Raw genomic sequence first — 15,320 nt, 5'->3', positions numbered from 1 at the left:
TGTCTCTGGCTCCACACTCAGACCCTGTCTCCCCGGCCTGTCTCTGCCTCCAAACTCAGACCCTGTCTCCCAGGCCTGTCTCTGGCTCCACACTCAGACCCTGTCTCCCTGGACTGTCTCTGGCTCCACACTCAGACCCTGTCTCCCTGGCCTGTCTCTGGCTCCACACTCAGACACTGTCTCCCTGGACTGTCTCTTGCTCCACACTCAGACCGTGTCTCCCTGGCCCTATCTCTGGCTCCACACTCAGATCCTGTCTCTCTGGATTGTCACTTACTCCACACTCAGACCCTGTCTCCCTGGCCTGTCTGTGGCTCCACACTCAGACCCTGTCTCCCTGGATTGTCTCTGGCTCCACACTCAGATCCTGTCTCCCTGGGTTGTCTCTGGCTCCACATTCAGACCCTGTCTCCCTGGCCTGTCTCTGGCTCCACACTCAGAACCTGTTTCCCTGGATTGTCTCTGGCTCCACACACAGACTCTGTCTCCCTGGCCTGTCTCTGGCTTCACACTCAGACCCTGTCTCCCTGTCCCTGTCTCTGGCTCCACACTCAGACCCTGTCTCCCTGGACTGTCTCTGGCTCCACACTCAGACCCTGTCTCCCTGGCCTGTCTCTGGCTCCACACTCAGACCCTGTCTCCCTGGCCTCTCTCTTGCTCCACACTCAGACCCTGTCTCCCTGGCCCTGTCTCTGGCTCCACACTCAGACCCTGTCTCCCTGGTATGTCTCTGGCTCCACACTCAGACCCTGTCTCCCTGGATTGTCTCTGAGTCCACACTCAGACCCTGTCTCCCTGGCCTGTTTCTGGCTTCACACTCGGACCCTATCTCCCTGGACTGTCTCTGGCTCCACACTCAGACCCTGTCTCCCTGTCCTGTCTCTGGCTCCACACTCAGACCCTGTCTCCCTGGCCTGTCTCTGGCTCCACACTCAGACCCTGTCTCCCTGGCCTGTCTCTGGCTCCACACACAGACCCTGTCTCCCTGGCCTGTCTCTGGCTCCACACACAGACCCTGTCTCCCTGGCCTGTCTCTGGCTCCACACTCAGACCCTGTCTCCCTGGCCTGTCTCTGGCTTCACACTCAGACCCTGTCTCCCTGGCCTTCTCTGGCTCCACGCTCAGACCCTGTCTCTCTGGCCCTGTTCTGGCTCCACACACAGACCCTGTCTCCCTGGCCCTGTCTCTGGCTCCACTCTCAGACCCTGTCTTCCTGGATTGTCTCTGGCTCCACACTCAGACCCTGTCTCCCTGGCCCTGTCTCTGGCTCCACACTCAGACCCTGTCTCCCTGGATTGTCTCTGGCTCCACACTCAGACCCTGTCTCCCTGGATTGTCTCTGGCTCCACACTCAGACCCTGTCTCCCTGGCCCTGTCTCTGGCTCCACACTCAGACCCTGTCACCCTGGCCTGTCTCTGGCTCCACACTCAGACCCTGTCTCCCTGGCCCTGTCTCTGGCTCCACCGTCAGACCCTGTCTCTCTGGATTATCTCTGGCTCCACACTCAGACCCTGTATTTCTGGCCCTGTCTCTGGCTTCACACTCAGACCCTGTCTCCCTGGATTGTCTCTGGCTCCACACTCTGACCCTGTCTCCCTGGCCCTGTCTCTGGCTCCACACTCAGACCTTGTCTCCCTGGATTGTCTCTGGCTCAACACTCAGACCCTGTCTCCCTGGACTGTCTCTGGCTCCCAACTCAGACCCTGTCTCCCTGGCCTGTCTCCGGCTCCACACTCAGACCCTGTCTCCCTGTCCTGTCTCTTACTCCACACTCAGAACCTGTTTCCCTGGATTGTCTCTGGCTCCACACTCAGACCCTGTCTTCCTGGATTGTCTCTGGCTCCAGACACAGACCCTGTCTCCCTGGCACTGTTCTGGCTGCTCACTCAGACCCTGTCTCCCTGGATTTTCTCTGGCTCCACACACAGACCCTGTATCCCTGGACTGTCTCTGGCTCCAGACACAGACCCTGTCTCCCTGGCCCTGTCTCTGGCTCCACTCTCAGACCCTGTCTCCCTGGATTGTCTCTGGCTCCACACTAGACCCTGTCTCCCTTGATTGTCTCTGGCTCCACACTCAGACCCTGTCTCCCTGGATTGTCTCTGGCTCCACACTCAGACCCTGTCTCCCTGGCCCTGTCTCTGGCTCCACACTCAGACCCTGTCTGCCTGGCCCTGTCTCTGGCTCCACACTCAGACCCTGTCTCCCTGGCCCTGTCTCTGGCTCCACACTCAGACCCTGTCTCTCTGGATTATCTCTGGCTCCACACTCAGACCCTGTCTTTCTGGCCCTGTCTCTGGCTTCACACTCAGACCCTGTCTCCCTGGATTGTCTCTGGCTCAACACTCAGACCCTGTCTCCGTGGCCTGTCTGTGGCTCCACACTCAGACCCTGTCTCCCTGGCCTGTCTCTGGCTCCACACTCAGACCGTGTCTCCCTGGTCTGTCTCTTACTCCACACTCAGAACCTGTTTCCCTGGATTGTCTCTGGCTCCAGACACAGACCCTGTCTCCCTGGCCCTGATCTGGCTCCACACTGAGACCCTGTCTCCCTGGATTTTCTCTGGCTCCACACTCAGACCCTGTCTCCCTGGCCCTGTCTCTGGCTCCACACACAGACCCTGTCTCCCTGGCCTTTCTCTGGCTCCACACTCAGACCCTGTCTCCCTGGATTTTCTCTGGCTCCACACTCAGACCCTGTCTCCCTGGCCTGTTTTTGGCTTCACACTCAGACCCTATCTCCCTGGACTGTCTCTGGCTCCACACTCAGACCCTGTCTCCCTGGCCTGTCTCTGGCTCCACACTCAGACCCTGTCTCCCTGGCCTGTCTCTGGCTCCACACTCAGATCCTGTCTCTCTGGATTGTCACTTACTCCACACTCAGACCCTGTCTCCCTGGCCTGTCTCTGGCTCCACACTCAGACCCTGTCTCCCTGGCCTGTCTCTGGCTCCACACTCAGACACTGTCTCCCTGGACTGTCTCTTGCTCCACACTCAGACCGTGTCTCCCTGGCCCTATCTCTGGCTCCACACTCAGATCCTGTCTCTCTGGATTGTCACTTACTCCACACTCAGACCCTGTCTCCCTGGCCTGTCTGTGGCTCCACACTCAGACCCTGTCTCCCTGGATTGTCTCTGGCTCCACACTCAGATCCTGTCTCCCTGGGTTGTCTCTGGCTCCACATTCAGACCCTGTCTCCCTGGCCTGTCTCTGGCTCCACACTCAGAACCTGTTTCCCTGGATTGTCTCTGGCTCCACACACAGACTCTGTCTCCCTGGCCTGTCTCTGGCTTCACACTCAGACCCTGTCTCCCTGTCCCTGTCTCTGGCTCCACACTCAGACCCTGTCTCCCTGGACTGTCTCTGGCTCCACACTCAGACCCTGTCTCCCTGGCCTGTCTCTGGCTCCACACTCAGACCCTGTCTCCCTGGCCTCTCTCTTGCTCCACACTCAGACCCTGTCTCCCTGGCCCTGTCTCTGGCTCCACACTCAGACCCTGTCTCCCTGGTATGTCTCTGGCTCCACACTCAGACCCTGTCTCCCTGGATTGTCTCTGAGTCCACACTCAGACCCTGTCTCCCTGGCCTGTTTCTGGCTTCACACTCGGACCCTATCTCCCTGGACTGTCTCTGGCTCCACACTCAGACCCTGTCTCCCTGTCCTGTCTCTGGCTCCACACTCAGACCCTGTCTCCCTGGCCTGTCTCTGGCTCCACACTCAGACCCTGTCTCCCTGGCCTGTCTCTGGCTCCACACACAGACCCTGTCTCCCTGGCCTGTCTCTGGCTCCACACACAGACCCTGTCTCCCTGGCCTGTCTCTGGCTCCACACTCAGACCCTGTCTCCCTGGCCTGTCTCTGGCTTCACACTCAGACCCTGTCTCCCTGGCCTTCTCTGGCTCCACGCTCAGACCCTGTCTCTCTGGCCCTGTTCTGGCTCCACACACAGACCCTGTCTCCCTGGCCCTGTCTCTGGCTCCACTCTCAGACCCTGTCTTCCTGGATTGTCTCTGGCTCCACACTCAGACCCTGTCTCCCTGGCCCTGTCTCTGGCTCCACACTCAGACCCTGTCTCCCTGGATTGTCTCTGGCTCCACACTCAGACCCTGTCTCCCTGGATTGTCTCTGGCTCCACACTCAGACCCTGTCTCCCTGGCCCTGTCTCTGGCTCCACACTCAGACCCTGTCACCCTGGCCTGTCTCTGGCTCCACACTCAGACCCTGTCTCCCTGGCCCTGTCTCTGGCTCCACCGTCAGACCCTGTCTCTCTGGATTATCTCTGGCTCCACACTCAGACCCTGTATTTCTGGCCCTGTCTCTGGCTTCACACTCAGACCCTGTCTCCCTGGATTGTCTCTGGCTCCACACTCTGACCCTGTCTCCCTGGCCCTGTCTCTGGCTCCACACTCAGACCTTGTCTCCCTGGATTGTCTCTGGCTCAACACTCAGACCCTGTCTCCCTGGACTGTCTCTGGCTCCCAACTCAGACCCTGTCTCCCTGGCCTGTCTCCGGCTCCACACTCAGACCCTGTCTCCCTGTCCTGTCTCTTACTCCACACTCAGAACCTGTTTCCCTGGATTGTCTCTGGCTCCACACTCAGACCCTGTCTTCCTGGATTGTCTCTGGCTCCAGACACAGACCCTGTCTCCCTGGCACTGTTCTGGCTGCTCACTCAGACCCTGTCTCCCTGGATTTTCTCTGGCTCCACACACAGACCCTGTATCCCTGGACTGTCTCTGGCTCCAGACACAGACCCTGTCTCCCTGGCCCTGTCTCTGGCTCCACTCTCAGACCCTGTCTCCCTGGATTGTCTCTGGCTCCACACTAGACCCTGTCTCCCTTGATTGTCTCTGGCTCCACACTCAGACCCTGTCTCCCTGGATTGTCTCTGGCTCCACACTCAGACCCTGTCTCCCTGGCCCTGTCTCTGGCTCCACACTCAGACCCTGTCTGCCTGGCCCTGTCTCTGGCTCCACACTCAGACCCTGTCTCCCTGGCCCTGTCTCTGGCTCCACACTCAGACCCTGTCTCTCTGGATTATCTCTGGCTCCACACACAGACCCTGTCTTTCTGGCCCTGTCTCTGGCTTCACACTCAGACCCTGTCTCCCTGGATTGTCTCTGGCTCAACACTCAGACCCTGTCTCCCTGGCCTGTCTGTGGCTCCACACTCAGACCCTGTCTCCCTGGCCTGTCTCTGGCTCCACACTCAGACCGTGTCTCCCTGGTCTGTCTCTTACTCCACACTCAGAACCTGTTTCCCTGGATTGTCTCTGGCTCCAGACACAGACCCTGTCTCCCTGGCCCTGATCTGGCTCCACACTGAGACCCTGTCTCCCTGGATTTTCTCTGGCTCCACACTCAGACCCTGTCTCCCTGGCCCTGTCTCTGGCTCCACACACAGACCCTGTCTCCCTGGCCTTTCTCTGGCTCCACACTCAGACCCTGTCTCCCTGGATTTTCTCTGGCTCCACACTCAGACCCTGTCTCCCTGGCCTGTTTCTGGCTTCACACTCAGACCCTATCTCCCTGGACTGTCTCTGGCTCCACACTCAGACCCTGTCTCCCTGGCCTGTCTCTGGCTCCACACTCAGACCCTGTCTCCCTGGCCTGTCTCTGGCTCCACACTCAGACCCTGTCTCCCTGGCCTGTCTCTGGCTCCACACTCAGACCCTGTCTCCCTGGCCTGTCTCTGGCTCCACACTCAGACCCTGTCTCCCTGGCCTGTCTCTGGCTCCACACACAGACCCTGTCTCCCTGGCCTGTCTCAGGCTCCACACTCAGACCCTCTCTCCCTGGCCTGTCTCTGGCTCCACGCTCAGACCCTGTATCCCTGGCCTGTCTCTGGCTCCAAACTCAGACCCTGTCTCCCTGGACTGTCTTTGGCTCCACACTCAGACCCTGTATCCCTGGCCTGTCTCTGGCTCCACACTCAGACCCTGTCTCCCTGGCCTGTCTCTGGCTCCACACTCAGACCCTGTCTCCCTGGCCTGTCTCTGGCTCCAAACTCAGACCCTGTCTCCCTGGCCTGTCTCTGGCTCCACACTCAGACCCTGTCTCCCTGGCCTGTCTCTGGCTCCACACTCAGACCCTGTCTCCCCGGCCTGTCTCTGCCTCCAAACTCAGACCCTGTCTCCCTGGCCTGTCTCTGGCTCCACACTCAGACCCTGTCTCCCTGGACTGTCTCTGGCTCCACACTCAGACCCTGTCTCCCTGGCCCTGTCTCTGGCTCCACACTCAGATCCTGTCTCTCTGGATTGTCTCTTACTCCACACTGAGACCCTGTCTCCCTGGCCTGTCTCTGGCTCCACACTCAGACCCTGTCTTTCTGGCCCTGTCTCTGGCTTCACACTTAGACCCTGTCTCCCTGGATTGTCTCTGGCTCCACACTCTGACCCTGTATCCCTGGCCCTGTCTCTGGCTCCACACTCAGACCCTGTCTCCCTGTATTGTCTCTGGCTCCACACTCAGACCCTGTCTCCCTGGACTGTCTCTGGCTCCACACTCAGACCCTGTCTCCCTGGCCTGTCTCTGGCTCCACACTCAGACCCTGTCTCCCTGGCCTGTCTCTGGCTCCACACTCAGACCCTGTCTCCCAGGATTGTCTCTGGCTCCACACTCAGACCCTGTCTCCCTGGACTGTCTCTGGCTCCACACTCAGACCCTGTCTCCCTGGACTGTCTCTGGCTCCACACTCAGACCCTGTCTCCCTCGATTTTCTCTGGCTCCACACTCAGACCCTGTTTCCCTGTATTGTCTCTGGCTCCAGACACAGACCCTGTTTCCCTGGATTGTCTCTGGCTCCACAGACAGACCCTGTCTCCCTGTCTGTCTCTGGCTTCACACTCAGACCCTGTCTCCCTGGCCTGTCTCTGGCTCCACACTCAGACCTTGTCTCCTTGGCCTGTCTCTGGCACCACACTCAGACCATGTCTCCCTGGCCTGTCTCTGGCTCCACACTGAGACCCTGTCTCCCTGGATTGTCTCTGGCTCCACACTCAGACCCTGTCTCCCTGGCCCTGTCTCTGGCTCCACACTCAGACCCTGTCTGCCTGGCCCTGTCTACGGCTACACACTCAGACCCTGTCTCCCTGGCCCTGTCTCTGGCTCCACACTCAGACCCTGTCTCTCTGGATTATCTCTGGCTACACACTCAGACCCTGTATTTCTGGCCCTGTCTCTGGCTTCACACTCAGACCCTGTCTCCCTGGATTGTCTCTGGCTCCACACTCTGACCCTGTATCCCTGGCCCTGTCTCTGGCTCCACACTCAGACGCTGTCTCCCTGTATTGTCTCTGGCTCCACACTCAGACCCTGTCTCCCTGGACTGTCTCTGGCTCCACACTCAGACCCTGTCTCCCTGGCCTGTCTCTGGCTCCACACTCAGACCATGTCTCCCTGGATTGTCTCTGGCTCCACACTCAGATCCTGTCTCCCTGGGTTGTCTCTGGCTCCACACTCAGACCCTGTCTCCCTGGCCTGTCTCTGGCTCCACACTCAGACCCTGTATCCCTGGCCTGTCTCTTACTCCACACTCAGAACCTGTTTCCCTGGCCCTGTCTCTGGCTCCACACTCAGACCCTGTCTCCCTGGCCTGTCTCTGGTTCCACACTCAGACCCTGTCTTCCTGGATTGTCTCTGGCTCCACACTCAGACCCTGTCTACATGGCCTCTCTATGGCTCCACACTCAGACCCTGTCTCCCTGGCCTGTCTCTGGCTCCACACTCAGACCCTGTCTCCCTGGCCTGTCTCTGGCTCCAAACTCTGAACCTGTCTCCCTGGCCTGTCTCTGGCTCCACACTCAGACCCTGTCTCCCTGGCCTGTCTCTGGCTCCAAACTCAGACCATGTCTCCCTGGCATGTCTCTGGCTCCACACTCAGACACTGTCTCCCTGGATTGTCTCTGGCTGCACACTCAGACCCTGTCTCCCTGGATTGTCTCTGGCTCCACACTCAGAACCTGTCTTCCTGGATTGTCTCAGGCTCCACACTCAGACCCTGTCTCCCTGGCCCTGTCTCTGGCTCCACACTCAGACCCTGTCTCCCTGGCCTGTCTCTGGCTCCACACTCAGACCCTGTCTCCCTGGCCTGTCTCTGGCTCCACACTCAGACCCTGTCTCCCTGGCCTGTCTCTTACTCCACACTCAGAACCTGTTTCCCTGGATTGTCTCTGGCTCCACACTCAGACCCTGTCTCCCTGGCCTGTCTCTGGCTCCACACTCAGACCCTGTCTCCCTGGCCTGTCTCTTACTCCACACTCAGAACCTGTTTCCCTGGATTGTCTCTGGCTCCAGACACAGACCCTGTCTCCCTGGACCTGTTCTGGCTCCACACTCAGACCCTGTCTCCTTGGATTTTCTCTGGCTCCACACTCAGACCCTGTCTCCCTGGCCTGTCTCTGGCTCCACACTCAGACCCTGTCTCCCTGGCCTGTCTCTGCCTCCACACTCAGACCCTGTCTCCCTGGATTGTCTCTGGCTCCACACTCAGACCCTGTCTCCCTGGCCTGTCTCTGGTTCCACACTCAGACCCTGTCTCCCTGGCCTGTCTGTGGCTCCACACTCAGACCCTGTCTCCCTGGCCTGTCTCTGGCCTCACACACAGACCCTGTCTCCCTGGCCTGTCTCTGGCTCCACACTCAGACCCTGTCTCCCTGGCCTGTCTCTGGCTCCACGCTCAGACCCTGTCTCCCTGGCTTGTCTCTGGCTCCAAACTCAGACCCTGTCTCCCTGGCCTGTTTCTGGCTTCACACTCAGACCCTATCTCCCTGGCCTGTCTCTGGCTCCACACTCAGACCCTGTCTCCCTGGCCTGTCTCTGGCTCCACGCTCAGACCCTGTCTCCCTGGCCTGTCTCTGGCTCCAAACTCAGACCCTGTCTCCCTGGCCTGTCTCTGGCTATACACTCAGACCCTGTATCCCTGGCCTGTCTCTGGCTCCACACTCAGACCCTGTCTCCCTGGCCTGTCTCTGGCTCCACGCTCAGACCCTGTCTCCCTGGCCTGTCTCTGGCTCCAAACTCAGACCCTGTCTCCCTGGCCTGTCTCTGGCTCCACACTCCGACCCTGTCTCCCTGGCCTGTCTGTGGCTCCACACTCAGACCCTGTCTCCCTGGCCTGTCTCTGGCTCCAAACTCAGACCCTGTCTCCCTGGCCTGTCTCTGGCTCCACACTCAGACCCTGTCTCCCTGGACTGTCTCTGCTCCACACTCAGACCCTGTCTCCCTGGCCCTGTCTCTGGCTCCACACTCAGATCCTGTCTCTCTGGATTGTCTCTGACTGCACACTCAGACCCTCTCTCCCTGGCCTGTCTCTGGCTCCACACTCAGACCCTGTCTCCCTGGCCTGTCTGTGGCTCCACACTCAGACCCTGTCTCCCTGGATTGTCTCTGGCTCCACACTCAGAACCTGTTTCCCTGGATTGTCTCTGGCTCCAGACACAGACCCTGTCTCCCTGGACCTGTTCTGGCTCCACACTCAGACCCTGTCTCCTTGGATTTTCTCTGGCTCCACACTCAGACCCTGTCTCCCTGGCCTGTCTCTGGCTCCAAACTCAGACCCTGTCTCCCTGGACTGTCTCTGGCTCCAAACTCAGACCCTGTCTCCCTGGCCTGTCTCTGGCTCCACACTCAGACCCTGTCTCCCTGGCCTGTCTCTGGCTCCAAACTCAGACCCTGTCTCCCTGGCCTGTCTCTGGCTCCACACTCAGACCCTGTCTCCCTGGACTGTCTCTGGCTCCACACTCAGACCCTGTCTCCCTGGCCCTGTCTCTGGCTCCACACTCAGATCCTGTCTCTCTGGATTGTCTCTGGCTCCACACTCAGACCCTGTCTCCATGGATTGTCTCTGGCTCCACACTCAGACCCTGTCTCCCTGGCCTGTCTCTTACTCCACACTCAGAAACTGTTTCCCTGGATTGTCTCTGGCTCCACACACAGACCCTGTCTCCCTGGCCTGTCTCTGGCCTCACAATCAGACCCTGTCTCCCTGGCCTGTCTCTGGCTCCACCCTCAGACCCTGTATCCCTGGCCTGTCTCTGGCTCCACACTCAGACCCTGTCTCCCTGGCTTGTCTCTGGCTCCACACTCAGACCCTGTCTCCCTGGCGTGTCTCTGGCTCCACACTCAGACCCTGTCTCCCTGGATTGTCTCTGGCTCCACACTCAGACCCTGTCTCCCTGGCCTGTCTCTGGCTCCACACTCAGACCCTGTCTCCCTGGATTGTCTCTGGCTCCAAACTCAGACCCTGTCTCCCTGGCCTGTCTCTGGCTCCACACTCAGACCCTGTCTCCCTGGCCTGTCTCTGGCTCCACACTCAGACCCTGTCTCCCTGGCCCTGTCTCTGGCTCCACACTCAGATCCTGTCTCTCTGGATTGTCTCTGACTGCACACTCAGACCCTGTCTCCCTGGCCTGTTTCTGGCTTCACACTCAGACCCTGTCTCCCTGGATTGTCTCTGGCTCCACACTCAGACCCTGTCACCCTGGCCCTGTCTCTGGCTCCACACTCAGACCATGTCTGCCTGGCCCTGTCTCTGGCTCCACACTCAGACCCTGTCTCCCTGGCCCAGTCTCTGGCTCCACACTCAGACCCTGTCTCTCTGGATTATCTCTGGCTCCACACTCAGACCCTTTCCTTCTGGCCCTGTCTCTGGCTTCACACTCAGACCCTGTCTCCCTGGCCCTGTCTCTGGCACCAAATTCAGATCCTGTCTCTCTGGATTGTCTCTGACTGCACACTCAGACCCTCTCTCCCTGGCCTGTCTCTGGCTGCACACTCAGACCCTGTCTCCCTGGATTGTCTCTGGCTCCACACTCAGACCCTGTCTCCCTGGATTGTCTCTGGCTCCACACTCAGACCCTGTCTCCCTGGATTGTCTCTTTCTCCACACTCAGACCTTGTCTCCCTGGATTGTCTCTTTCTCCACCCTCAGACCCTGTCTCCCTGGCCTGTCTCTTACTCCACACTCAGAACCTGTTTCCCTGGATTGTCTCTGGCTCCACACTCAGACCCTGTCTCCCTGGCCTGTCTCTGGCTTCACACTCAGACCCTGTCTCCCTGGCCTGTCTCTGGCTCCACGCTCAGACACTGTCTCCCTGGCCTGTCTCTGGCTCCACACTCAGACCCTGTCTCCCTGACCTGTCTCTGGCTCCACATCAGACCCTGTCTCCCTGGCCTGTCTCTGGCTCCACACTCAGACCCTGTCTCCCTGGCCTGTCCTTGGCTCCACACTCAGACCCTGTCTCCCTGGATTGTCTCTGGCTCCACACTCAGACCCTGTCTCCCTGGCCTGTCTGTGGCTCCACATTCAGACCCTGTCTCCCTGGATTGTCTCTGGCTCCACACTCAGATCCTGTCTCCCTGGGTTGTCTCTGGCTCCACACTCAGACCCTGTCTCCCTGGCCTGTCTCCGGCTCCACACTCAGACCGTGTCTCCCTGACCCTGTCTCTGGCTTCACACTCAGACCCTGTCTCCCTGGCCCTGTCTCTGGCTCCACGCTAAGACCCTGTCTCCCTGGCCTGTCTGTGGCTCCACACTCAGACCCTGTCTCCCTGGGTTGTCTCTGGCTCCACACTCAGACCCTGTCTCCCTGGCCTGTCTCCGGCTCCACACTCAGACCGTGTCTCCCTGGCCCTGTCTCTGGCTTCACACTCAGACCCTGTCTCCCTGGCCTGTCTCTGGCTATACACTCAGACCCTGTCTCCCTGGCCTGTCTCTGGCTCCAAACTCAGACCCTGTCTCCCTGGACTGTCTCTTGCTCCACACTCAGACCCTGTCTCCCTGGCCTGTCTCTGGCTCCACACTCAGACCCTGTCTCCCTGGCCCTGTCTCTTGCTCCACACTCAGACCCTGTCTCCCTGGCCCTGTCTCTGGCTCCACACTCAGATCCTGTCTCTCTGGATTGTCTCTGACTGCACACTCAGACCCTGTCTCCCTGGCCTGTCTCTAGCTCCACACTCAGACCCTGTCTCACTGGATTGTCTCTGGCTCCACACTCAGACCATGTCTCCCTGGATTGTCTCTGGCTCCACACTCAGACCCTGTCTCTCTGGCCTGTCTCTTACTCCACACTCAGAACCTGTTTCCCTGGATTGTCTCTGGCTCCAGACACAGACCCTGTCTCCCTGGCCTGTCTCTGGCTTCACACTCAGACCCTGTCTCTCTGGCCTGTCTCTGGCTCCACGCTCAGACACTGTCTCCCTGGCCTCTCTCTGGCTCCACACTCAGACCCTGTCTCCCTGGCCTGTCTCTGGCTCCACACTCAGACCCTGTCTCCCTGGCCTGTCTCTGGCTCCACACTCAGACCCTGTCTCCCTGGCCTTTCTCTGGCTCCACACTCAGACCCTGTCTCCCTGGATTGTCTCTGGCTCCACACTCAGACCCTGTCTCCCTGGCCTGTCTGTGGCTCCACACTCAGACCCTGTCTCCCTGGATTGTCTCTGGCTCCACACTCAGATCCTGTCTCCCTGGGTTGTCTCTGGCTCCACATTCAGACACTGTCTTCCTGGCCTGTCTCTGGCTCCACACTTAGACCCTGTCTCCCTGGCCTGTCTCTTACTCCACACTCAGAACCTGTTTCCCTGGATTGTCTCTGGCTCCACACACAGACTCTGTCTCCCTGGCCTGTCTCTGGCTTCACACTCAGACCCTGTATCCCTGGCCTGTCTGTGGCTCCACACTCAGACCCTGTCTCCCTGGATTGTCTCTTTCTCCACACTCTGACCCTGTATCCCTGGCCCTGTCTCTGGCTCCACACTCAGACCCTGTCTCCCTGTATTGTCTCTGGCTCCACACTCAGACCCTGTCTACCTGGACTGTCTCTGGCTCCACACTCAGACCCTGTCTCCCTGGCCTGTCTCTGGCTCCACACTCAGACCCTGTCTCCCTGGCCTGTCTCTGGCTCCACACTCAGACCCTGTCTCCCTGGATTGTATCTGGCTCCACACTCAGACCCTGTCTCCCTGGCCTGTCTGTGCCTCCACACTCAGACCCTGTCTCCCTGGATTGTCTCTGGCTCCACACTCAGATCCTGTCTCCCTGGGTTGTCTCTGGCTCCACACTCAGACACTGTCTCCCTGGTCTGTCTCTGGCTCCACACTCAGACCCTGTATCCCTGGCCTGTCTCTTACTCCACACTCAGAACCTGTTTCCCTGGCCCTGTCTCTGGCTCCACACTCAGACCCTGTCTCCCTGGCCTGTCTCTGGTTCCACACTCAGACCCTGTCTTCCTGGATTGTCTCTGGCTCCACACTCAGACCCTGTCTCCCTGGCCCTGTGTCTGGCTCCACACTCAGACCCTGTCTCCCTGGATTGTCTCTGGTTCCACACTCAGAACCTGTCTCCCTGGATTGTCTCTGGCTCCACACTCAGACCCTGTCTCCCTGGATTGTCTCTGGCTCCAAACTCAGACCCTGTCTCCCTGGCCTGTCTCTGGCTCCACACTCAGACCCTGTCTCCCTGGCCTGTCTCTGGCTCCACACTCAGACCCTGTCTCCCTGGCCCTGTCTCTGGCTCCACACTCAGATCCTGTCTCTCTGGATTGTCTCTGACTGCACACTCAGACCCTGTCTCCCTGGCCTGTTTCTGGCTTCACACTCAGACCCTGTCTCCCTGGATTGTCTCTGGCTCCACACTCAGACCCTGTCACCCTGGCCCTGTCTCTGGCTCCACACTCAGACCATGTCTGCCTGGCCCTGTCTCTGGCTCCACACTCAGACCCTGTCTCCCTGGCCCAGTCTCTGGCTCCACACTCAGACCCTGTCTCTCTGGATTATCTCTGGCTCCACACTCAGACCCTGTCTTTCTGGCCCTGTCTCTGGCTTCACACTCAGACCCTGTCTCCCTGGCCCTGTCTCTGGCACCAAATTCAGATCCTGTCTCTCTGGATTGTCTCTGACTGCACACTCAGACCCTCTCTCCCTGGCCTGTCTCTGGCTGCACACTCAGACCCTGTCTCCCTGGATTGTCTCTGGCTCCACACTCAGACCCTGTCTCCCTGGATTGTCTCTGGCTCCACACTCAGACCCTGTCTCCCTGGATTGTCTCTTTCTCCACACTCAGACCCTGTCTCCCTGGATTGTCTCTTTCTCCACACTCAGACCCTGTCTCCCTGGCCTGTCTCTTACTCCACACTCAGAACCTGTTTCCCTGGATTGTCTCTGGCTCCACACACAGACCCTGTCTCCCTGGCCTGTCTCTGGCTTCACACTCAGACCCTGTCTCCCTGGCCTGTCTCTGGCTCCACGCTCAGACACTGTCTCCCTGGCCTGTCTCTGGCTCCACACTCAGACCCTGTCTCCCTGACCTGTCTCTGGCTCCACATCAGACCCTGTCTCCCTGGCCTGTCTCTGGCTCCACACTCAGACCCTGTCTCCCTGGATTGTCTCTGGCTCCACACTCAGACCCTGTCTCCCTGGCCTGTCTGTGGCTCCACACTCAGACCCTGTCTCCCTGGATTGTCTCTGGCTCCACACTCAGATCCTGTCTCCCTGGGTTGTCTCTGGCTCCACACTCAGACCCTGTCTCCCTGGCCTCTCTCCGGCTCCACACTCAGACCGTGTCTCCCTGGCCCTGTCTCTGGCTTCACACTCAGACCCTGTCTCCCTGGCCTGTCTCTGGCTCCACGCTAAGACCCTGTCTCCCTGGCCTGTCTGTGGCTCCACACTCAGACCCTGTCTCCCTGGGTTGTCTCTGGCTCCACACTCAGACCCTGTCTCCCTGGCCTGTCTCCGGCTCCACACTCAGACCGTGTCTCCCTGGCCCTGTCTCTGGCTTCACACTCAGACCCTGTCTCCCTGGCCTGTCTCTGGCTATACACTCAGACCCTGTCTCCCTGGCCTGTCTCTGGCTCCACACTCAGACCCTGTCTCCCTGGACTGTCTCTTGCTCCACACTCAGACCCTGTCTCCCTGGCCTGTCTCTGGCTCCACACTCAGACCCTGTCTCCCTGGCCCTGTCTCTTGCTCCACACTCAGACCCTGTCTCCCTGGCCCTGTCTCTGGCTCCACACTCAGATCCTGTCTCTCTGGATTGTCTCTGACTGCACACTCAGACCCTGTCTCCCTGGCCTGTCTCTAGCTCCACACTCAGACCCTGTCTCACTGGATTGTCTCTGGCTCCACACTCAGACCATGTCTCCCTGGATTGTCTCTGGCTCCACACTCAGACCCTGTCTCCCTGGCCTGTCTCTTACTCCACACTCAGAACCTGTTTCCCTGGATTGTCTCTGGCTCCACACACAGACCCTGTCTCCCTGGCCTGTCTCTGGCTTCACACTCAGACCCTGTCTCTCTGGCCTGTCTCTGGCTCCACGCTCAGACA

The 15,320-nt window shown here is 59.4% G+C and overlaps 1 long non-coding RNA gene across 2 annotated transcripts in view; it reads left to right on the top strand.

The window, feature by feature from the left end:
* Positions 1–15,320, top strand: part of LOC132541340 (uncharacterized) — a 1,018,351-nt gene that overhangs the window by 84,517 nt on the left and 918,514 nt on the right. The window lies entirely within an intron of this gene.

Source organism: Erinaceus europaeus, chromosome 1 (genome assembly GCF_950295315.1).
Source record: "Erinaceus europaeus chromosome 1, mEriEur2.1, whole genome shotgun sequence".
Taxonomy (NCBI): Eukaryota; Metazoa; Chordata; class Mammalia; order Eulipotyphla; family Erinaceidae; genus Erinaceus; species Erinaceus europaeus.
Note: the sequence above shows the minus strand (reverse complement) of the source record. Positions and strands in the feature narration are given on the sequence as shown.